The sequence below is a fragment of the Perissodus microlepis genome, chromosome 14, assembly GCF_051167445.1.
Source record: "Perissodus microlepis isolate ML-2025 ecotype Zambia chromosome 14, ASM5116744v1, whole genome shotgun sequence".
Taxonomy (NCBI): domain Eukaryota; kingdom Metazoa; phylum Chordata; class Actinopteri; order Cichliformes; family Cichlidae; genus Perissodus; species Perissodus microlepis.
The window spans coordinates 22,432,402-22,455,841 of record NC_140474.1 but is presented as its reverse complement, the minus strand read 5'-3'; the positions used below and the strand labels follow the sequence as shown (position 1 = coordinate 22,455,841).

The window sequence follows — 23,440 nt, the reverse complement described above, 5'->3', positions numbered from 1 at the left end:
TTTAGAATCATCAATTAACCTAGCTCTAATAGCTGCATGACTTTTCACTGTGGCAGGAAACCAGAACACCCAGAGAGAAACCACTGCAAACTAGCCAGACTGTGGACCTGCACCCAAGACCTTCTTAATGTGGAGCAACAGCACCAACCAGCATGCCAACAATGTAGGAAATACAGGAAAGCTATGATTTCCGGTATTTGATGCAGAATTATTTTGTTCTTGCCCTTGACAGGTTAATTCACAATAAATAGCAATAGCATGCATGGGGTGTGTGTGTCGTTGTCTGCCTCTTATAACTCCAGTGATTTTTCCTGCAGTTTGAAATCTTATGTGTTGTGAATTCCGTGAGTTCAGTAGCTAACCACTCTTATTAGATTGTATTGTGTCATCTCAATGAGAACAAATTGAGTTGTTGAATTTCGTACAGATCTTTAAAGCCTGAGGAAATTGTGTTAACACACGCGAGATGCTTACGTAAATCCAAGGGCTGGCCCTTTTTTTTTTTTTTTCAGTGTGTTCCTCCTTCAATTAAATCTCAATCACAAAAAATGTGGCGCTCTGAAATAAAACTCACACCGTTAATTCATCATTTTCACTCTGTACCACTGCTCCTTATCATGCTGTGTGAAGCACAGTAAACAATTCAGTCGAGGCCTTGAGCCATAAACAGACATCACGCACAGACATTGTTTTCATAACCAAACTGCTTTAGACCCTGTCCCCTAAATCTACACAAATGCCCTCTGGGTGACATGAAATGCATTTAACCAATAAACAATCAATGGCTTCTTGTTGTTGTAACAGATTCTGTATTTGGACGTTTGTGTGCAGCATTTTGCGTGTCAGCATAAGCATTTGTTAGTAAAGCATTCTTCATTGCAGCAGCGTGTGTGTGTGTGTATCACTCTTCATTGCACAAGCGTGTGCATGTGTGTGTGTGTGTGTGTGGATCACTTCTCAGTGAATTGAATCAGCATCTCGATTTGTGTGCGTGTGTGTGTGTCATTTCTCAGTCAATTGACTCAGCGCGTGTGTGTGTGTGTGTCAGTGAATCAACGAGTGCATATGTGTTCATATGTGTGTTTCTCTTCATTCTGAGTCAGTGCATGTAGATGTGTGTGTGTTTGTGTGTGTTTGTGTGTGTTTGTGTTCATCACTTTCCTGTTCTGGTGTTCTGGGTAAACCACGGCCTGAGGCGTGCCCTGGGGTCCTGCCCTCCTCCATTTCAGTCCGTTTGCATCCATTGGTGCTGCTGCTCAAAGTTCTGTCCATACTGGTTCTGGCCTCAATTGAGGCAGTCCTTTTCTCCAGTGTCCTGCATCTTCTCCTTGTCCAGCTCCTCCTTAACTTGACCCTTTTGCTTCTGTAGCTCCTTCAGGGCTTGCTCCTGCTGTAGGAGCTTCTTGTCAGGTTTGGCGACCTCCTGCTCCAGCAAGCTCCGGCCTGGTTTCAAGTCCTGTATCTGGGACTCCAAGCCTGACTGATGGGTTCGATTATCAGCCAGCTCCTCCTGAGCCATGCTCAGTTTCTGCTCTGATGCCTTGAGCTCTTACTGAGGGCAGAAACCTCAGAGTCTTTTCCGTACACGTCAGATTAAAGTCCATTGATGTTTTCCTTGCTTTGCTCCACGGCCTTCTGCAGCTCTGCTGTCCGGCTCTTCTCAGAGGTCAGCTCCTGGCCGAGCCCCGACACCTGTGCCTTCAGCTTATTTTCTTCTTGTGCTTTTGTCCATTCTGAGGTGCCTCCTGACCTCAGTTACTCCTCCTGTCTCTGGCACGCCCTTTTTGCTGCCCGGTCATCCGTGTTCGTCAGTCACTGTCCTGCACAGTTTTAATGCAGAGTTGTTAAGGTCAGCATTCTTTTGCTCGGCCTCACTTTTCCTCTGGGCTTAATGGGCGTCTCGTCAGAGCTCTGTTAGCTGAAGCTGTCTGGAAATCTCCCCCGTGTAGTGAAACGGGCCTTGGATTTAATGCTCTCCGTCTCCGCTGCATGAGATCGTTTTCCTGCAGCTCTGTTGACATTTTCAGGTTGTTGTTGTGGGTCCAGCTGCTGTAGCATTTGGTCAGGGTCACATCAAAGATGGTAGAGGAGTGAGCAAAGATGGTAGAGGGGAGAGCAGGAGTCCAGGTCAGCCTCGGCAAAGCAGCCTGTAATCAAGCATAAAGAGAAAAAACAAAAACAAAACAAAAACAAAACAAAAACAGACGAACAGGAAAATGATGTTGTGTTGGCTGTGTTATTCAGAGAGGGGAGAAACAACGGGGCCAGGCCCTGTGTCAGCCTTCTCTCCCCCTTTTTTTGTTTTTTCTCACTATATAATCAACTCATAACCCACCAAGCTGACAGGACAACACAGGTACATGTTAAAATTGTTAAGATCATGTTTAAAAGCCCATAAAAGGAATTTTCTTTCATTCAGTAATCACTTGTATTAATCAATCAGCAGAAAACATGTCACAATTTGAATCTTTTAACCACTAAATTTGTCGTGTCGTCACTGGTTGGTCAGACCAGTGTCTCTCTTTTTTTTTTTTTGAAGTTAAGTTGTTGTCCTGCAACCCAGAGAGTTTATTTGTTAGTAGTGGATAAACTTTATCATTTAACAACAGGTGTATGTTAAATTTCGCTGCTTTAACCTTGCTGGAAAATCTTCACGTGTTAATGAATGTAAGCTGTTTCTTCATTGCGTGTGTGTGCGTTTGTAGGTGGGTTATTTTAACTTTTTTCTCAAACAAGGCATTCCTCTAACACGTGCCTTTCTCATACATTTCTCTGGTTGTGTGTGTGTTTTTATTTTGTTTCCCAAATTTTGATTCCCCACCTTAAATAACAGCATTCCATGTCTACAGCCAGGAGTTAGAGCTTGCTTGTGAGATTCAGGGACACATGGTGCCAATAACAATTCAGTCAAAAACTTGCCTGAAAATTTCCAGTGGTGGTAACCGATAACTGGAGGAGAAGATGTCCTTTAAGCTTCTTTTCCGGGTGGGGACAGAGTGAGGTCAAGCTGTAAACTTTTGAGCCAAAGCTTGGCCTGTCTGTCGTCCCAATTCTGTTTATGCTTTTGCCGCTGTACTCAGGTTTCCAGGTTGGGAGAAATCCACCTGTATTAACACACTAAAACATTTACTTAGTATTTCTTTTCTGAAAACATTCACTTACTATTTCTTTTCTGAAAACCTTCACTTACCATTTCTTTTCTGAAAACATTCACTTACTATTTCTTTTCTGAAAACCTTCACTTACTATTTCTTTTCTAAAAAACCTTCACTTACTATTTCTTTTCTAAAAAACCTTCACTTACTATTTCTTTTCTAAAAACATCCTGATTCACTTCATCTGACTAGATTTTACTCTCTCTCTCTCGGTGCATACTTCTCACAGTCTGGCCGTTGCCTTTTATGGGCACGCAGAGTTCCTGTCACACACACAGCTGAAATTTGTGCTTGATCACACCCTATATTATGATAAAACCAACAGTAAATCAAATGTAACCGTTTATATTATTGAGCTGAACCAAGGGACACTTTAAAAATCTTATAAATCCTGCTTCACACCACAAAACTGAAACAAATCACAGCTGTATTTATCACTCAGTCTTACTCTGCCGACTGAAATGCCGGTCTAGATCATGCACGATTTGTCTTTTCTATATGAAAACCCAGCCATATATCAAACATTCACCGTAGTCATTCAAAACTTTATTTGTAATATTATAATCAGCAAAATCAGCGTCTTATTTACAGGCATGTATCATTGTTTGCAAATCATAATTATAAAACTCAAAAACACGCTAAACAGGAAGCAAAAGTCCTCTGTGCGCCTCACCTCATTTGCATGTTCACACACCGTCTAAAAATAGCCCGCAGCGCTGCAGCGCGCTCTCGTCACAAACAGCCTCACTCACAGCTCTATTATTTTATATTACAAAGATGTCTTATATTTACAATCACTGTCAGGCCTGGCAGCTTTAGCACCTACACAATTTTGACAAATTTAAGTTAACGGGTCCAACCGAAGAAAGTCCAACTTTTTTGTAATCAATTAACCAGTATCAGCCTCTAACTGTATCTGGCCTCATCTCTAAAGTCCCTAACTCAATTTAACAGTGTCCAAAAAAGCACAGATACCGTTTAACACGGTAAGGAGCCTCTAACTCCTAGCTTATTCCAGGATGCCCTGTACCCCACAGTTAAGCCAAACTGAACTAACCCTGTTCGCCGACAGGTCAAGGTCGCGCGTCCACGGCCAGGAGGGAGCGTAACCTCCGGGCTATGCGCTTCTTAGCAGCCTCTAACTGCTGTCCTATAATAATTTATCACACTTTAAAACAACAGTCAACACCCCAAAACAAGAGTGTGACTGAGGCAGGTGCAACCCTATGGTCAAGGAGCCTCTAACTCACAAAATGACCAACTCAGGTCCAACCTTAAGACCAATGGAGCCTCTAACTCACAAAATGACCAATTCCCTACCAAACTACTTGAGCCTCTAACTCAATTTCTTAGCAGCCTCTAACTGCATTAATTTCTTAGCAGCCTCTAACTGCATTAATTTCTTAGCAGCCTCTAACTGCATTAACTTCTTAGCAGCCTCTAACTGCTTCAACTCATGAGATTTTTTCATCAAAATCAAAACAGACATTTACCAGTACTTTCAGTGAGTAGACTTTAATTTTATCATGTCCAATTTGGCACACTTTGGAAATAATTCAACAGGTAGTGCCTTACCTTTGTTTAAGCCGGCTTATGCCCACTCACGTCAGACCACTGGCTTGTGCCTGTCCGTTCGACAACCTCGGACCGTCCAAACCTCCAAAATTCCACCCCAATACCACAGGACGAGCCCCCAAACTGTTACGGATTCAAATATTGGGGATGGATACAAGAGGAAAAACCACAATAACAACACTGGTCCGGCCGGGTTGAGTCAAACGATGATTTTAATGATCACACGCGTGGGAGATGGACACCGTACGCAGACAGCATCAGATCTCAAAATGGTGGAGCATTGATCAAACTCTTATAGCCTCTAGTGGCCCCCACCTAATCATAAAAGCCTAAACATTCACATTCTTACTCTCACACAGTGCCTAAGCTACAACCTTGGCTCCCTGTTTATCTGCTCCCGCTGAGATGGGGCAGAAAACTCCAGTATGTTCTGTTCTCTTCTAATCAGACAAATAAGGCGATGACTTTCTGCAAACAGTATTTCTCATAACTCAGCAGTATAATGCATCATAAAACAATATCATTCATTCACAATCACCCAGCAGTCTAATGTAATGCAAATCAGCTTAACAAATGCAATAGTTATCACCTTCTTCTAATTCAGGAGAATAATGCAAACTAAAACTACATAATAATTCACCATCTTTAATTAAGGGTCTAACATGGCATAAAATAATATTATAATCTGACACTATGAATCTATGAATATGAATAATATTAATTTAATGCAGCAGTGGGCAAATTAGATCAAAATCGCCTTGACTGGTCAGCAGTGATGATAGTTGATCTCTGACATCATCGTCCATTGTTACATTCCTCTTAATTATGCATAACTTTAAGTCCATATTAATTTAAATCTGTGAGCTGTACTGGCTGTTTGTACCAGGGTGTAAACATGTCTATACCTGCTTTAAAACTTGCCACTTTAACGTGAGCTTCTTTGGGGATTGATTCACTTTCAGATTTTGGAGGATTTTTTTGGTAGTTTATTTTGTTATCCTCCATGTTTTCCACATTTCCCACAGACATATCAAATGTAGTAAGTGTCTCTCACCTGAATTTCAGAAGACTGTCAAGTAGGACACGTTCTCATTTACACACACAGCCACAGTAATGGCTCAATTTGCCTTTTCACTGCCCTCTCCTAAATGTGCCCAAATCTGTAAATTGATTTGGAACCTTTTGGTTAGTAGCCAGCTTTCATTATCAGCCTTGGCGGCTCACACTGCTGAGAGACGCTGGCACATTATCTAAGCAAGCACCCACTCTCACCATCTCCCCCAACCCCTCCACTAATCTACTTATCAGCCACTGATAGCATGAGCTTGAATAGGCTCCACTAATGGCAGCTACTCAAATAATGGTCTTTTCCAAACAGTAAAACTCAGCACTGTGTTGCACTAAATGACACGTACATCCACTGAATGGATCTGCCTTACGAATTCAGATGAAAAAAAAGAAAGAAAAGAAAACTCTTACAGATGAAGAACTTCTTTTAATACAAGCTAGAAAACAAGTGAGTGTTGGAATATTGTGTTTCCTTTTTTATTCTGTGTGCAGTAGCTTTTAATTGATCAGCGGGAGGCAGAAAACACGGTAATGGTAAATATTAATATGTGGATTCTCAGTCTTGTGCTAGTTACTAATACAGAACCAACAGCCAGTGACATTACCTGAATCATAGCCCATAATAGACCTCCCTCACAAGACAACTAATGTGATAACTTAATTAGGCATACTGCATTTCCATAATGTTGCTCAGAGCAAATCCCATAATTTAATTTGTTGCATCAAATTAAAGGCTGGTAAAAGGGAAAAAGGCTCAGATGGACACATCAGTAATATGTAACTCTAAATGTGTCGCTGAGGAAATGGCTCTTGTGTCTTTAATTGTAAGTGAGCAACTGCAGATTTAAGCAGACATTTCTACATGCCCCAAGAAAGGTTAGGGTTAAATGGCACTCATGCAAATTAAACGTCCAGGTGATGTAAATTAAAATCACTATTTTAAAAAAAAAATTTCCTTTTATATTTAATTTCTTAATAAGCAGGACAAAATCGTTTATGCTTTATGATGTGACAATGCTCATTGATGTCATTAAAAATACGATTTTCGAGAGAAACACTGAGATTTGGGTTAAAATTATTACTCTACCTTAGTAGACATTTGTTGTCATGGTTACATTAATAAACACATGGTTAAGATGAGCAAAGGCTACGGTCATACTTTTAGACAATATATAAAAGTTCCCTGTTGGTTTCAAGTAGGAAACAAAGAGCTGTATCTTGTGTTCAATGCTAAATCTATTAAGTCCCGTGTTGTGTTGATCCTTCTATCACCCTGGCCCCGAAAATATTTGTCAAAGCATCTTTCACAAATATTGGAGGTCATGAGGACCTGAAGGCCATTCCACTCTTTCAAATTCCCATTTCATTGGGAGAAGTGCACTCCAAGCACAACACACAACCGAACGAAGAAAAAACTACTGATCATAGATGTAAGGTTCATTAAAATCAGATGGGCGAGTCCTGTTCATTTCTGTATTATCCTACAGCTAGAGCAAGGTTTATAAAATCTGGCACAAGAAAAAATATTTACCACAGGGGACAAAACATTATATTGTACAAAATTGTCAAATTTGTCAGTTTTTTGTCAGAGATCATCAGTAGTGTACAGCATGTTTTAACTTCTAAGTTAAAATTCTTTAAATTGTGCAGTGTACATAAATATAAGATTTTGAGATTCATAATAAAATGTTTTTCTTATTTTTATTTTTAAATATTTATAGCTCTGGATGCTAATATAATACTTCAGCTCACGCTTAAGCAAGAAACTAAAAAGCTGTTTATGTCAAGACTGGGTCAAGGTTAAATATTATAAATGCCAAATCAAGTCAACTCACTAAGTCTCGATGTGAAATTGGACAAAAATCCAGGCCTCAAATGTCAGAGATAAAGCTGTTATATCTGAGTCCACTATACTGACCTCCAGAACTTCACTTTCATAAATACTGCAATAGTTCCTACAATAGCACTGCATGCAAACTGTACATGGCAGGATTATCCTGAATCAACATGAAAAATTATTGATGTACGATGTCATCATCTTTTATTTTGTTTTGATGTTAAACAATAATCGAGATGTCACTTAACTGGAAAATTGGAATAAAGCCAGTGGTGAAGTACACTGGTAACTGATAACAGTTTTATCCTACTAATGCAGAGTTGTCACATTACTACCTCTCTTAAGATTTCAGTTGTTTGTTTTCTTTTTGTTGTTGTTGTTTTTTCTTGAAGATTCCCTTACTTTATTTCTACATGGTTTCTCTGAACACTGGCTGCATTTCCAGCATAAAACAACAGTATGTTAAATATGCTGCTGGACTATGTACTCGGAGCAATGAAGTGCAAAGCACATAGCTGTGCTCAGACTGTAAAGGAACACAACTTTGTTACTAGTTAATTTTATGTTAAGCTAATTTGGGGCTAAAAGCATAAAAAACAATTCCATATCATGTAAATGGTTTTAATAAAAACAAACAAACAAAAAAAAAAGTCACATTGATGCCAAAAAATGTTTTGTCTATACAGCAGCATAGACTGTATATAAAAGACAAAATTAGGCACCTTGGTTTTTGGATTTGCAATTTTGAATCAGCGATGACGTCCTTGTTAAAACTGGATCACAAACTCGTCATATATATACAGAGTGTGCTACGTGACACATTATAGGGAAGAGGTGCAGCCAGCTGTTGATACAGTTCGAGTTTCTTTTTCATCGTCATGATAATAATTGATATTAATATTAATTAATGTCATCCATGCAAAGGGAGTCAAATTCATTAAAATATGTATTTTTCTAAAGCAGCAAGATCCTCATTGTTCTTTATGCTAAACTGGCTACTTACATCATTAACATATTTAAAGTTTGTGTGCAACAATAATGTTTTCTCAGTGTAAATGACCACGGCAGACCCTGGTGCACGTTCATGCTTTACAGCATACTTTATTAATACTTTCAAAGTTGCTGTACATCTGCACCCAGAGCTGCAGCTCTCCCGCTGCCAGCTCAACATAGCAACAACAACCCCCAACCACAGAACCCAGTATAATATTTAAGTCAGCGGGGCGTGATTGCAGATGCGGTGCAGGTGCGTCCGCCTTCCCTGCACGGCACCGCAGGCCACGCCCCGCCACACTCAGATATAGGTCTTCCAATAGCTTTTTTCTTCTTTTTTTTTAAGTCTTACAGCTTGGCCAGAGGAGGGCGTTGAGCCACTGCATGGTGAAGATGTCTAAGAAGTTTTATTCTCCACAGGCTCTTTCAATGGGAAAGCAAATCACATTAGCTCCATGTCTGACAGCTCTTTCTTTATCAGCACCACAAAGTGAATAACTCACTGTGTGGAGGAGTGGTCATTTCAAAAGTTATCAGGAGCAAGCCTTGTAAGTAAGGTGCATGCATAGAGTGTGTGGATGCATCACAAAGACACAGATACCTGCCACACAGAATCCCAGGGAGAAATCACTTCAAATCAGTACCAATAACCAAAACCAAAAATGTGTTAAGGTCCATTATACTTAAATGGGCAGAGATGTGATTCAAGTAATTGAGAAATTAGTGTATAGACAATGGTAAAAAGAAATCAATTGCCCTCTAATCTATTTATACAAACAAGTTTAAAATGCAATGCTCTGGTTTACTGGTGGGCAGATGGGCTAATGGGGGAAGGGAGGTCTAAGCAAATCACCTGCATTTCCCCTTTACACACACACACTCACATTAAAGTGTGATTCAAACAAAGAGGTCACCAAATACACCTGGCACACAGAGCAAAAGATTGTGCACTTCAGCTTCTATTTGGCACAAGTAAAAAAAAATAGCTAAAACATAACCAAAGCATAAACAAAATAACCCTTTTACGTAGATAATGCAACAACTGAAACAGACTGGTTGTCTGCAGCAGTTAAACGCACCTCCTTTAGAACAACATAAAACTGACAAGGTCCTCTGAATAAACAGCAAGCCTTTGTAATTGTGTTCCTTATTGCTAAAATATGTTTTTGTTATTGCTTCACAAAAGTAAAAATTCATGTCCAGAAACACAAATATGTATTAAAGTTCTTTGCAATTTAGTGAATCATAGTCTTACAGGAGCTACAGTTCACTCCTTCATTCTCTTAGATAAAGCTATTAGAATCCCTGCTATGCTGTTGCTCTCATTTCATCTCACCAGAAACTGGTATGCAGTTAAAAAATAATGTGTTCAGGGAGATAATTTTTCACTTTGTAAATTAAAGGAGACTATCTTTCACCATGCTGCCCTAAAAAATGTGCATCTCCAGAATGCTGAGTTTGACCATGTTTTAAAAATAGCGTTTTGTTCATAACTTGAGTACATGTTGGCAGACTTTATTAATCCTGAGATGTGTCAGTGCAAGTCAAGCTAGAGTGTTTTCTCTTCCTGCAACACTGTTAACACCTCACTCCTCACTCCTATTTGATGGAATATGAGGGAAATTGCTTCATAGTCTCTTGAGCATCCCACCAAGGAGAAACTGGGTCAGGAGTAAATGACCCTGAGTCTTAACGGAGGGAACCTGGATCCAAGAGAAAATTGGAAATACTGTTAATTTCATCCAGTGCGTGACCTCTGCCATTTTGGGACTTTATCGCCATTAATTCGTGAAGGGTTTGAGTTGGAAGTAATTATTCTTGCCGATCTCAGTTCTTTTCTGGCCTACAGCAGACGGGTGGGAAATCGTTATTTTGAGTAGCATAATTTTATTTTCTCTGTAAACTGCAAACTCTGCTCATCTGACAGGTCAATAAGCCTAAATAGATACATGATTACTGCTGATAAGCTGCAACAGCGTCTCCGCTTCACCTGTGAGGGATTTGTGAAACAGATTTTATAATTGTCAGTACGACAAGAGCGGGGACGTGGTTTTGCAAGGCATGCAGGTGTGCTGAAACCCATTCTGTAATGGGAAACGCAATAGTAAGGACTGCAGCAATTCAGATAACTAAAAGACATAATCATCGCAAATGTGATCATAAAGATATTTATTTAGATTTAGTCTATATTATTTGTCTGATTAAAAATGCAGATCTATCGTGTTTGATGGAAGTTGCTTCATTCATTGCATCTCACACTGTATGTTTTGTGCAATTTCATGAGCAAAATTTTGATCAATTTACATTTTTTAAGAGATATCAACTGCATTATGTGAGTGTGTCACTGGCAACAGAGATCCTGTTTATACAGCTAATTGTATCGAGAGAAAAAGAAATATCATGAGTTGTTATCATTAGCTCCTTTATACCCATAACTGATTCCATAAGTGGATAACAGAATTATTCAAATGAGAATTTAGAGGAATCAACTCATATCAAAGAACCTGACCATTTAAAAGTATTCACTTGTCATTTGTCCATAAATTTGACCCCCCCCCCCCCAAAAAATAAAAATAAAAAAAATAAAAATAAAAAAATCTTCATCCCTCTGTGCTGGTCAGATGAGGCTTATCTTTGAAAGCCATTTATTATAATCCCAGTGATTGAAGCCATCCTCTCTGAAAGGCTTAAGACAAACTAAAAGGCAAAAATGTCAGCTCCTCAGTGCAGCGCATTTCCTCCACCTAAATTAATCATCCTGTGGCGAGTGACAGCTACTCTGCTTTGCTGTCATGAGAGTGCCACCTGCTGATCTGGACCATGTTCAGCATCCACTGGATGTCTCTACTGTAATGGCCCCATATGTCAAAATGAAAACAAAGAGAAATCTTTATAAGTAACCGCAGCTTCAGCTGGCTTTGCAGTTATTTATTATGTGGATTCCCTCAGTCTACTCGCTATTTATTGTAAAGCTTTTTAATAGCTAAGAGAAGAGAGAAGGTAAGAGGCAAAAAAAAAATGTGCAACTGCAAGAGTGTTAAAGCAACATGATTAACTTTTTGCTAAAGCATATAGTTAGGGCTGGACCAGGTGACCCTGAATCCTCCCTTAGTTATGCTGCAACAGACGTAGGCTGCCGGGGGATTCCCATGATGCATTGAGTTTTTCCTTTCCAGTCACCTTTCTCACTCACTATGTATTAATAGACCTCTCTGCATTGAATCATATCTGTTATTAACCTCTGTCTCTCTTCCACAGCATGTCTTTTATCCTGTCTTCCTTCTCTCACCCCAACCGGTCGCAGCAGATGGCCGCCCCTCCCTGAGCCTGGTTCTGCCGGAGGTTTCTTCCTGTTAAAAGGGAGTTTTTCCTTCCCACTGTCGCCAAAGTGCTTGCTCATAGGGGGTCATATGATTGTTGGGTTTTTCTCTGTATCTATGAAGCGCCTTGAGGCGACTTTTGTTGTGATTTGGCGCTATATAAATAAAATTGAATTGAATTGAATTGAATTAACAACATGATTTTAAAAAGGAAATTATGCATGACTGTAGGACTTACAGCAGACAGGAATAAACTCAGGAATAAACAGTTTGGCTGAAAGTGTCCTGCTTCAGCAGACAAGTTTAAAAACTTGGCTTTTGAGGAGAGGTATCTGTTACACCACCCACCCAGTGAAAGGGGAAAAAAAAAAACAGGGATATAAATCTTGTAATTTGAATTAAGTAAAATAACAAACACTGTTAAAGGCAGGTTTATATGCACTCTTGTGTCTTTAACTTCACGTCCAACATGGTCTTTTGCCAAAGTGTATAGCTCAATAAACATTTTCATATCCCCTACTGCAGAGCATGAAAAGGCAGTAAATGTCAACCGAGAGCTAATTGGGAGATCATATAATTGTAGCTGGGTATAATGCCTGTGCATGCTTTGTATAACTCTGCTGGTAATATAAAACAGTTATTGTCTTCTGTTTTCATAAGAGGGAGTAGCTATGGTTACATGGCAGCACATAACAATTAAAAAAAAAATCTCTTTGATATGATTTCTTTAAAATCATATCACTGATTATCATTCTTTCATTTTATTTAATCAATAATTTAATGTAACACCACACACACCATTTGGAAATATCGCAACATCTACTCACACTCGTGACTAGTGCACCATTCATTATGGCATAAATACACAAGCAAGTTTCAGGATCTTACTTAGTCTGAGCCAATAAATGTAAGCATCTGGAAAAGTCTCTTCCATGACAAACAACACGGCATTACTTGTCAGTAAATTAGCATCAATGTGGACCCACTTTTGGATGGTTTCGTAGCCAGTTTGCTGCTTTGGGATTAGACCTTATGTTGCAAAAGTTCCAAAAAAAGTTTGAAAAAATGATTCTTCACCCTCAATAAACATGAAGCAATAGTTTTGAATAAAACGTAGCAGAAAAATAAAAAGTCAAAGTTTTAATTATTCAAATCATTGAGGAAAATGTGCTTTGTATAAACTGAATAGATATTAATTAAGTATATATAATTTGATTGGTTACCCCTGAATGTAACATTTTATATTTTACCGATGTATAACAAAATTACACCTCTACATGTCACAAAGTTGTCAAGTGAATATGTACAAGCTGCTCATTTGGTATCGGCGTTTAATTAGAAAGGCACAGGAGCTGCAAACATCTGTTGATTTTAAAGAAAATGAATGTGATTTTTGCCAGAACTTAAACAGTTCTGTCTTTGTTTATACTACAGCTCCCACCGGGCTCTTTCAAATTTGCCTGATTTCATAATTGTGCTGAAAGAAAAACAAATAACACTGGAATAAAACATGTAAATATAACACTCTCAAACTGAAGCTTTAATATCCACCTGTGCTTGCAGAATTAATGTGGCAAATTTACTTATTCTACTCGCATCAAAGGGAAAATCACAGTAAGTGATGAAGCAGATAGGCCCATTTATTAAACTGGCAGTCAGTCAGGATTGTTCCTCCGAGGCTTGCATCAATGTGAGGTTTGGTTTATGATCTATTAGCTTGCCAGTGAAAAAGAAAAGGTCATACTTGAATTCTGCTTTTATGTGTTTTTGATATTTCTCCTCTGGTTACTGTTTCCAGTGCAACAAGGGGTATAAAAGTATTCTGTGCATTAACATCCTTGTTTACAGAATGGCAAAAAAGTTGAAACCACGCTTTCCCTGCTACTCTGTTTAGTTTTATTATAGTTGTGCTATCATAACAGAATTAGCCTCTTTATATATTTTTGACCATTCTACCTCCGGCTGTTTCTCACTCAGCTGTATTGAATGCAGGACAGTAATTGTCAGCAGTAACTGCCTGAAATATTGTCAGACTCACTTGTGCACTCACTCCCTGATTGGTAAACATATTTCCTGCAACACCAAAAGAATTATTAAGTGATGCTACAACACTTTAGCTCATCATGAAGCCAAGAACCAATTTAGATCTGTGTAGGAGGCGGCGAGCTGGAAGCAGCGTGTAACTGCTCATATGGAAATAACTGTATCGATTTCTAGACATGGTACAGAGCGGTGCTGCAACACAGGAGGCCTTACAAATAAAACAAGTCTAAATCTCACTGTAATGATTGTAGTGAATGTACGTTCTAGACACGTTAATAGAGATGGATGAAACTTACTATATAAACTGCCTAGGGTACCAGGATTATCAGCATCTATAGAGCTTTTGGGGATTATTTCTATAACACTTCAGTCCTTACAAATTCTATCCATTATGTTGGATAATTGATCTCTGAACAATATGCAACATTACATTTATGTTATGTTATGTACCTTATGGGTATGTTGTTGAGATTACATGTACGTTGCCTGCATTTCCTGAACAGTTTTTTAGTGCAGAGGCACTTTGGGCTCACTGAAACATGTTCAAACACTGAAGCTCACAATTCCTTTAAATATATGTACCTTACAAAGAAGATAAAGTATAAGTATATGTGGCTATTTTTAATGTCTTTAATATTTTTAACAGCCAGAATAACATCATAAATGAACATACACATTCCTGTCTTCATACATGAGCAAAGCAAAGACATCCTGCTGGCCTGGCATTATCCATTTGTACTTTTTAAGATTTAAGCTCTGCCGCCAGAAGTCGAGAACTGTTGTTATGCAATCAAGTTTGGATTAAAATGCAGCTCCTTGAGTCACTCTTCTCTTCCCTAAAGCTGTGATATTTAATCTGTGAACACAGGGTCGATGGAAATGGTGTCTGTTAAAGTCAGTTGATGAAAATCTTTATTATTGGCATAGACACAAACATTACTGTGATTCTGAGTTAGGTTTTCACACTTTTGGAAGCAATTTGTCTCAGTCATTTTCCTGAAGACATCTAAACACAACCACACAGGGTGCTTGTTACTTATCTGTGTTATTTTTTGTGGCCAAGTCACACATGAAACTCTTTTTAAAATATCTGATTAAAAATATCGTTTTAAGAACGACACTTGATTCATTTTTCTTTCTTCTACTCCAAACTGCACTTGGCCTTCCTCTGTTTTGGATCCAGTAACTAACAAACCAGTCCAGGCCTTTTGGACTCCTGTGATCAAGTCCCTGTGAGAATGTGCCAAGCTGGGTATGAAGGAAGGGGAGTTTTGGCAGATATTTGAAGGATGTGTTAATTTTAACAGCACTGATTACCTAATTTAGTACTTAATTGTTATTTAACTGTTATTTCCTGAAGTGAGGAGAGGTACTGACTAGAAAGACAGGAGTTGCAGCTCCTCCTTCTGTTTGAGGCCATGGAGATTAATAAGCCACAGTGGCCACACTGCCAGGAGCCCCTAATGTTATGATTATAGCCTGGTACAGGACAGGATTTGGATTGTCATTTTTAAGGTTGCAGATTCTAATTATTTTTCTATCTGTCTGTACTTTGCTTTTCTTCAGTCTGGACAATTTTTTCTGCGCTATGCATGTTGTGAAGGAAAGATAAAAAGAAACTGAAATGTCGAACTGTTTTGTTGCTCTTTTATTTCCACTTCCACTCCTAAACCATCCCTCACAATCATTACTTCAATATCTTTAAAAAAGTTGATTTATTCTTGTTTTGTTACTGCCTTTAAACTGTTCCTCTTTTGTTGAGACATTGCTGGTCAGTTAAAAGTAGATGATGCAACACAGTGTCATAATTAAATGTTTGGACCCTAAAGAACAAACCCAGACACCTACGACAGGTTTAAGAGGTTATTTACAGGAATTATTGCACAGACAAACAGCAGGACTTGTAAACAGGCAATTGTGCAGTGAAGTGTCTCTTTACAAGCGTGAGGCAGGGAGCTTTGCTGGAGAAGAAATGGGTTAGTTTCAGCAAGACATGAGTGTTTTTAGGACGATCTTGAAAGTGGATCTTTGGTCTGAGATCTTAATTATATCTTACATTAAGCAGTGGAGGGACACTGGTGAGCTGGAAGAAGGAGAGTGGGTATGCAGGTGTTTTTTTTTACCCAGAGGAAGTAACCGTGAGCAGACAAGAGGCACTTTGGGCTCACTGGAACATAATATTTGTTTGAAAACAAATATGTATCTTGCAAAGAAGAAAAGGTGTAAATATATGTGCTTATTATTAATGTCTTTAATATTTATAACAGCCAGAATAACATTATAAATGAACATTCATGTTTGTGTCTTCATACATGAACCCACATCACAAGTTAGCCAAACTTCACCTGAGAGAAAAGAGAGAAAAGAGATAGTGAGAGGAAAGAGGAGAGAGGAAAACACCTCGCAGACTGACCATAACGCACAGTTAATAAGAAAAAAAAACAACTTTCTCTACGTTGGACTGTTCATTAGGTCAAAGTCAGCAATGCTGAAAGGCCAATTTAATGTTGGCCATAGTGTTGAGGGTTGGAGGCAGCAGGTCCACACATACTTATAAAACTACTCTACTTAAAGTCACTAACGATCTTCTAATCGGAGCTGACTCTGGTCTTCTCACCATTCTCGTCCTTTTAGATCTGAGCTCAGCCTTTGACACCATTTCTCACTCTGTCCTTCTAAGCAGACTTTCCTCTCTCGGCATCTCTGACACACCCCTCGCCTGGTTTCAATCATATCTCCTCGACCGTTCCCAGTTTATTCAACTAAGATCATTCCGCTCTCGTCTATTCCCCGTCACCTCTGGTGTACCCCAAGGCTCAGTTTTAGGCCCTCTTCTCTTTATAATATACATCCTCCCTCTAGGTACCATCTTCCGCAAATTTGATCTTCAGTTTCACTGTTTTGCTGATGACACCCAGTTATATCTCTCTTGCAAACCTGATTCCTCCTTCCCACCTTCTTCCCTTACAGAATATTTATCCGAGTTAAAATCCTGGTTTACCTCTAATTTTCTAAAGCTCAATGAGGATAAAACTGAGATCCTCCTTATTGGCACCAAATCCAACCTTTTGAAGGCAAACCATTTCTCACTCACCATCGATAACTCCACAGTTTTCCCTTCTCCTCAGGTTAAGAGCCTTGGTGTCATCCTAGACAGTTCACTTTACTATAAATCTCACATCAATAATCTCACCCGTTCTGCCTACTTCCATCTACGTAACATTAACAGATTGCTTCCTTCTCTTTCCACCCAGTCTACGTCCATTCTTGTCCATAGTCTTGTTACCTCCCGTATTGACTACTGCAATTCTCTTTTGCATGGTCTCCCCCAAAAATCCCTCCATAAGCTTCAACTGGTTCAGAACTCTCCTGCTCGCATTATCACCAGAACCCCCTCCTACCAGCACATCACCCCTGTTCTTCAGGAACTTCACTGGCTCCCTGTGAAATTCCGGATAATTTTCAAACTTCTTCTGCTCACCTTCAAGGCCATTCATAACCTCGCTCCTCCTTACCTTTCTGACCTGTTAACCACCACTTGTTCTGCCCGTTCACTTCGTTCTTCTTCTTCTATCCAGCTTACTGTACCTTCCTTCCGCCTCACCACCATGGGAAGCAGAGCTTTCAGCTGCTCTGCTCCCAGGCTGTGGAACTCTCTGCCCCCAGAAATAAGAAATATTGGTTCTCTCCCCCAGTTTAAATCCCAACTCAAAACTCATCTGTTCAAATCTGCATATTCACTGTGAATACACTGTTTGTTCATTTTATCTTGTGCTTTTATTTTATTGTTCTTATTCTGCCATTGTTTTACTAAGTGTTTTATCCTATTGTAAAGTGTCCTTGGGTGACTTGAAAGGCGCTCATAAATAAAATGTATTATTATTATTATAAGTGGAGGTTTTTGCAGAATTTTGTCTGTGACCATTATTCACACACTGACACATTTTAACAGCACAGCAGCTCCTCTAAACTGTACTTAAAAGCTAAATCGATATCCTCAAAAGAGACTTCCTCATTGTGTGTCTCTATATGACAGCCAGGTCTGCATTAACCTAATATAATCCTGTACCGCCCCCAATATAAGGAATGATCTTACTTCATGTTGTCCCTGTATAACAACTGTATAACTCCCATCATCAGCTAACTTATGCAAAAGTCAAAGTAAGAAAATAAGAAATCTGATGCATATAGGAGTATCTGGCCATTATTATGAAAATGGCCTTTAAAAGCCTTTAATTTCACACACTTAAGGGAGTTCCTGTAGTGATAGCAAGATCTCAGGAGGTTAACTGAACAAGAAAAACATGATGCTCTCTACAGAATAAATAAATGCAAGATTATTTTTAAAACATTAGAACACATTCTCTTTCACTGATTGTTAAAAATCACATTTACAGTATAGGTGTAACATCCATTCTCCAGCAGAGTTTGTTTTGACATAAATGGGGCAAGCCAGTGTCCGATGTATTCTTATTTAGGTGTTGGCAAGTGTGAAAATGTAAAAACACAATACAGTGCAGGCTGGAGAGATGATCCTCGGGCTCCTCTCATGCACCTAATAGCAGCTGAGTGACTTAAAGGGAGGCTGTAATTTCAGGGATTTATCACATGATGGATGAGAGCTGATGTGTTAAGAGACCTATGAGGGTCCTAGACAGCAGTCATAAATCTTGGTTCATGCATGAAACCCCAAACATATTTGCATCTCTCATTTCACCACATGAAATTAGCTGTAAAATGTGATGGAACAGAGCAGAGACCATTCCACGGCTCACTAGAGGACAGATAGCCATTTTCAACCCAATTTATGCTATCTAATTTGAGTACCGGCTTGGTGAAGTGAAGTGGTAATATTGAAGCATTACTCATACGGAAATGCACTGTCACATCACTTTGATGCCGTGTTCCTCTGCTTGTACATGGGCATGATAAGTAGGCTAAATTACATACCTGGAGGTGCAAATGATGACACATTATTTAAATATGTCTTATGTGCTGTTGTGTACATCTGCACTGATATGTGTTATGTGTTGCACTTAGTTAATTGGTATCTGGGGAAAAGCGTGTGGACTATAATTAGTAAAGTGGATGGTAACGTGTTCTTCTGAATATAGGTAGTAACCATAATGGAGATTTTTTTCCCTTGTCTATCTCATGCTGATTGCCTAACTGACATATAATATTACTTAGCAACTGCAGCACAGATGCTTTCTATACGTACTGACATGCCATCTGTAAGTTATTGTGAAATAAGATTTGTTGGGACATGATGCAAAGCTCTAAAACGTCTGTGTTTTCAGGACTCTTAAATCCTTTGTAGATAATATGATAGTGGCTTTTGATAAAGACCCTATTTCTGTTGAAAGGATATTGGGAAAATTGTTGTTTTGTTAATTGCTACCAAAAACAAGCAATTATTCTCCAGATCTCAGTGAGTCAGGCAGTGATTCATTACTGAAGCATTAAAAATCGCTTTGCATTTTAAAAACTTAGCTTAAAGGTGTTCTACATAGAAAAAGCAATAATAAAAAAGCTGCACAGGGGCACAATAACAAGTGGGTAGCATTTCAGAGCCGTCCATTATTAAAAAATGAAACTAGACAGGAAGCAGGATCAATATGTGCTTGATTAACACGCTGATACAAAATGAAAAACACAGCCAAAGAGACCCTGAACTTTTCAGAACCTCTGAAGGAGGAATTTAAAACATCCACCTTTTTCAGAACTATAGAAAAAAAATCCTTCATTTCTAAAGAATGTGTTTTCTAAAGATGATGTAACACAGTGGGGAACATGAATTTGTCACAGTTCTTTGAAATGCTTTCCTGTGATTAAATTCAACATGAGTCTATAGTTTTTTTCAAAGATATTAATCAAATAAATGAAGCTGTCAGATCTTATTTGCAACATATGATTTATCCCAGTGTAGGAAGATTGTGTTGTGTGTAACTGTCAGGGTTTTGCCTGCTTTCACAATTTTACTGAACTGAGCTCAAGAAGCAGGAATAACAAAGGATGTATGGGGGCAAATATTCAGGCTGGGATAACACTCAGAAGAAAAGAAAAGTATTTTTGGAACTGTTTTGTAGAGTTCTTGTTACTTAGGGCTCCACTGCAGGCTTGTTCCCAATGGCACGCTGATGGTGGGTCAGGCAGGTATTCAGGTAAGTATTTGGCATGATTTCCAATGGGTTACTAAAGGCAGACAGAAACTCAAAAAAGCAGGTGAGTAAATGAAGCAGTGCAAGAGGCCTGGGCTTAACTCTGTCTGTGACCCAGCATTTTGAGTTCATTGTGTGTTTTTTGGAGTTCTTATATTATATTGAATATATGCTTATTTATGGTGTTGCCATTATTAGTTGTGATTTAGTTGAGTTTTATTCTAGTTCAGGTTCTATTTCTCCTTCTGTGACTCTGTTCTTGTCTTCTGTGTTAGTTGTCATGTCTACATCTCGTCATGTTTATTGTTTATTTTGAAAGTCTTGTTTCCATGTTCCGTGTGTTTTGTGTTGTCATGATGTTCATTTGTGTCAGCTGTTTCCTCATGTGTTTCCACTTCCCCTGATCACCTCCTGTGAATATTTAGTCTGTCTGTTTTCATTCAGTAGTTGTCAGGTCGCCTCTGTATTTTCCCTCCACGTTACGTCAGGTTAATGGATTTTCACAATTCTGTTCAGGTCGTGTTCATGTTTCATGTTTTCACTTCATAGTTCCCTGCATGTACCTGTTCAGAATTATGTTAGTGTATGGTTAGCCACAGACATCACAGTTATCCTAGTTAGTTTACTCTCTCATGTTCACTTTGCTTTATTTTTACATTCTTGTTATCGGCCCTAATAAAGGCTTGTTCTTGGTTTAAAGCTCAGGACTTCTCCCGTGGTTTGCATTTGGGTCCATTCGATTAATACACTGGCGTACCCTGCCAGGACAGCCACATGGGTAAAAGAGCAGGTTTGGGAACTGTCTGTGACTCTTGATGGAGAACAGGTGTGCCTGCAGGAGACTTTTCACCACTGGACGAGAGTGGTAACTAACATCCACGCCTACATTCACACAAAAGGGGGAGAAAAAGAGAAAGGAGGACACGGGGAACCATGGGAATAACAAAATCGCTTAAATAAAGTAGAATTAAAAAAAAAAAAAAATACAATATGACAAATGATAAAATTTACACAAAACACAGAAGTTTAGTTAAACAGAAATACCCCAATAAGTAATACAAATAAAGAAAGTAACAACAGAAAGCCATGTGAAATCTGAAGATGTCTCTATAGCATAAAATAGCTCAATAAATTGAACAAAGGACAATAATCTTGTCTTGTTTTCAGTTATGATTTAAATATTTTGCATATCATTGCATTTTTTTTTTTGCTTTTTTGGAAATTGGCTAATAAATATTTTATATATTGTTGGATTTTATGTGTTAGACAAATGTGCTTTTAGAAACTGAAGCACTTTTCTCTCTCAGATGACTCCAAATCTGCATGGTCTACATTATAAATACCAATTTTGCTGAAAAAGTAACGTCAGTTTCCACTTTGAACTCAAATAAAACCAGACAAGTGACGGGAAGAGTTTATTTTCATATCAATGTTTATGACAGCAGACGAGGCGTGTGAATACAAAAATGTGACTGCTAACGGAACAACAGGATTATGCCGCATAGTTTTCATATTTTAGGTACAACATGCCATCAGCTACACCCTGAGTCAGTTCAGAAATATAATTCTCTTTCTGCTTCCTTTGCAGCATCCAAAGTGTCATATCTTCTGTTGCACAGCTGCTCTCAGATGGCTGTGGAATTTGACAGTTGTGACAATTTGACAGTTGCAAGCTTGTGAAACTTAAATTGATAAAATGATAAAAAACAAAATAAGAACCAAAAAAATGCTGTGCAGTATTCATCTCACAGTTTGAATTAAGGGAAATGCCCATACAGATTGAATGGTCGCCATATCATAACAACCTCGTGTAGCCAGCGTGACCTGAACATTTCACATCTTTGCTTTATGCCCCAACCAACAGCGTTCCCATTCGCCTGCCTATAACCATCACCTATCTTTGGCTAGTACTGACTTTTTGTTTTAAATAACATGCCAACAGGACGCGGTGTGTTCATCTGTCTTTGCTGAAGCCAAATGTGTAAACTCCTTCAGTAAATAAACACCTGGCTGGTAAGCTGTTGGATAATTAATGTCACACCTGCTTTCATTTTTCATGCTGTTGTTTTATTGTGTAGATGTTAATTACCATGGCATTCATGAGGATTCACCTCACAGCACCGCACTATTCTGTGTATCTGAGGAGGAAACTTTTTAATTACCTGGCAAAATGTTTTTATTTGTTTTTACATTTTTTAAACAGGATTCACTGTATAAAGTGAGATCTTTGGTTTGGGATTGTTTTGTTTTGTTCGTGTTATTTTTAATGGTTATTATGTAACTGACAGCATTATGTGGGCTCGGAAGTGATCCAGTTTCCATGTTTGGACAGTTTGTCTGTGTTTGAGGAGATGAGTCACTCTGAGAAATTATGCAAGCGTGGTTAATTGTTTTGTTGTTTATTTTTGATTTGTGGGTTTTTAAGCTCCAGGCATCATTTACAATACACTTTTCACTGGTTAAAGTTCATTAAAAATCACTTAATAGACCATTTCTTCATTCACTATGTGTATATTCGAATTTATTAAGTTTGATTCATAGATTTTGTCCTGTAAAAGGTTTTCCCAGGTGCTCCCATTTATTTTGGTATTAACAAAAGTGAAAGTGGACAGTATATCCTTATTGGCTCCGTCACTAGTCAGTTAACATAAAACTAATGTAGGACTATTAGTGGAAATCAACCAGAAAATCTAGTGACGTCATGTTCTGAAATCGGACAAGATGGCGCTTTTGGATGACTATTTCTGCTACATTTGTGTCCATTTGCGTATTATTGCTGCAGACTGTTCTCGCATGCCAGTTTTTTGCAGTTTTTCGACACACTTAATATAACAGGAATCAAAGGACAGGACTATCTTAGGCCATTAGCACCCTCAAGTACCCTGCCCAGGGAGTTCAAGAAGGCTGGGTGCTCTGAACCGTCAATCAGCGCAGACAACAGTCAGGACCTGTTCCCCGACACGAATGTGCACTGAACAAGCCCTCTCATCCACCAGGAGAAACCCGAGCATACAGGCAGCAAGCTGAGGAGGATGCCAGAGACCAAGCCGTGCATTGAGGTGAGCGTGACTATATCTAGCCAGTACCTGTCAAACTCACACACTAACTGTGGCTCGTTCCCCACCAGAGAGGTGACATTCCATGTCCCAGTTTCTAGGCCCCGGTAACCCTATCCTGGGCAGGGTGAACTGTCCCCTTGATCTTATATTCATAGGGGTCTTTTGAAGCACTCTTTGTCTGTTCCCTCACCCAGGACCTATTTGCCATGGGAGACCCTATCAGGAGGCA

General features: G+C 38.9%; 1 long non-coding RNA gene across 2 annotated transcripts; it reads right to left on the bottom strand.

The window, feature by feature from the left end:
- Nucleotides 1-472: 472 nt before the first annotated feature.
- On the bottom strand, nt 473-3,415 carry LOC146373944 (uncharacterized). Of its 2 annotated transcripts, none has more exons than XR_014802271.1 (2): nt 3,295-3,415; nt 473-3,236 (listed from the first exon to the last, which is right to left on the bottom strand). It is a non-coding gene; the product is annotated as an uncharacterized LOC146373944 (long non-coding RNA). The 2 variants fall into 2 exon arrangements; XR_014802272.1 differs by having other exon boundaries at nt 473-3,180.
- Nucleotides 3,416-23,440: the final 20,025 nt, after the last annotated feature.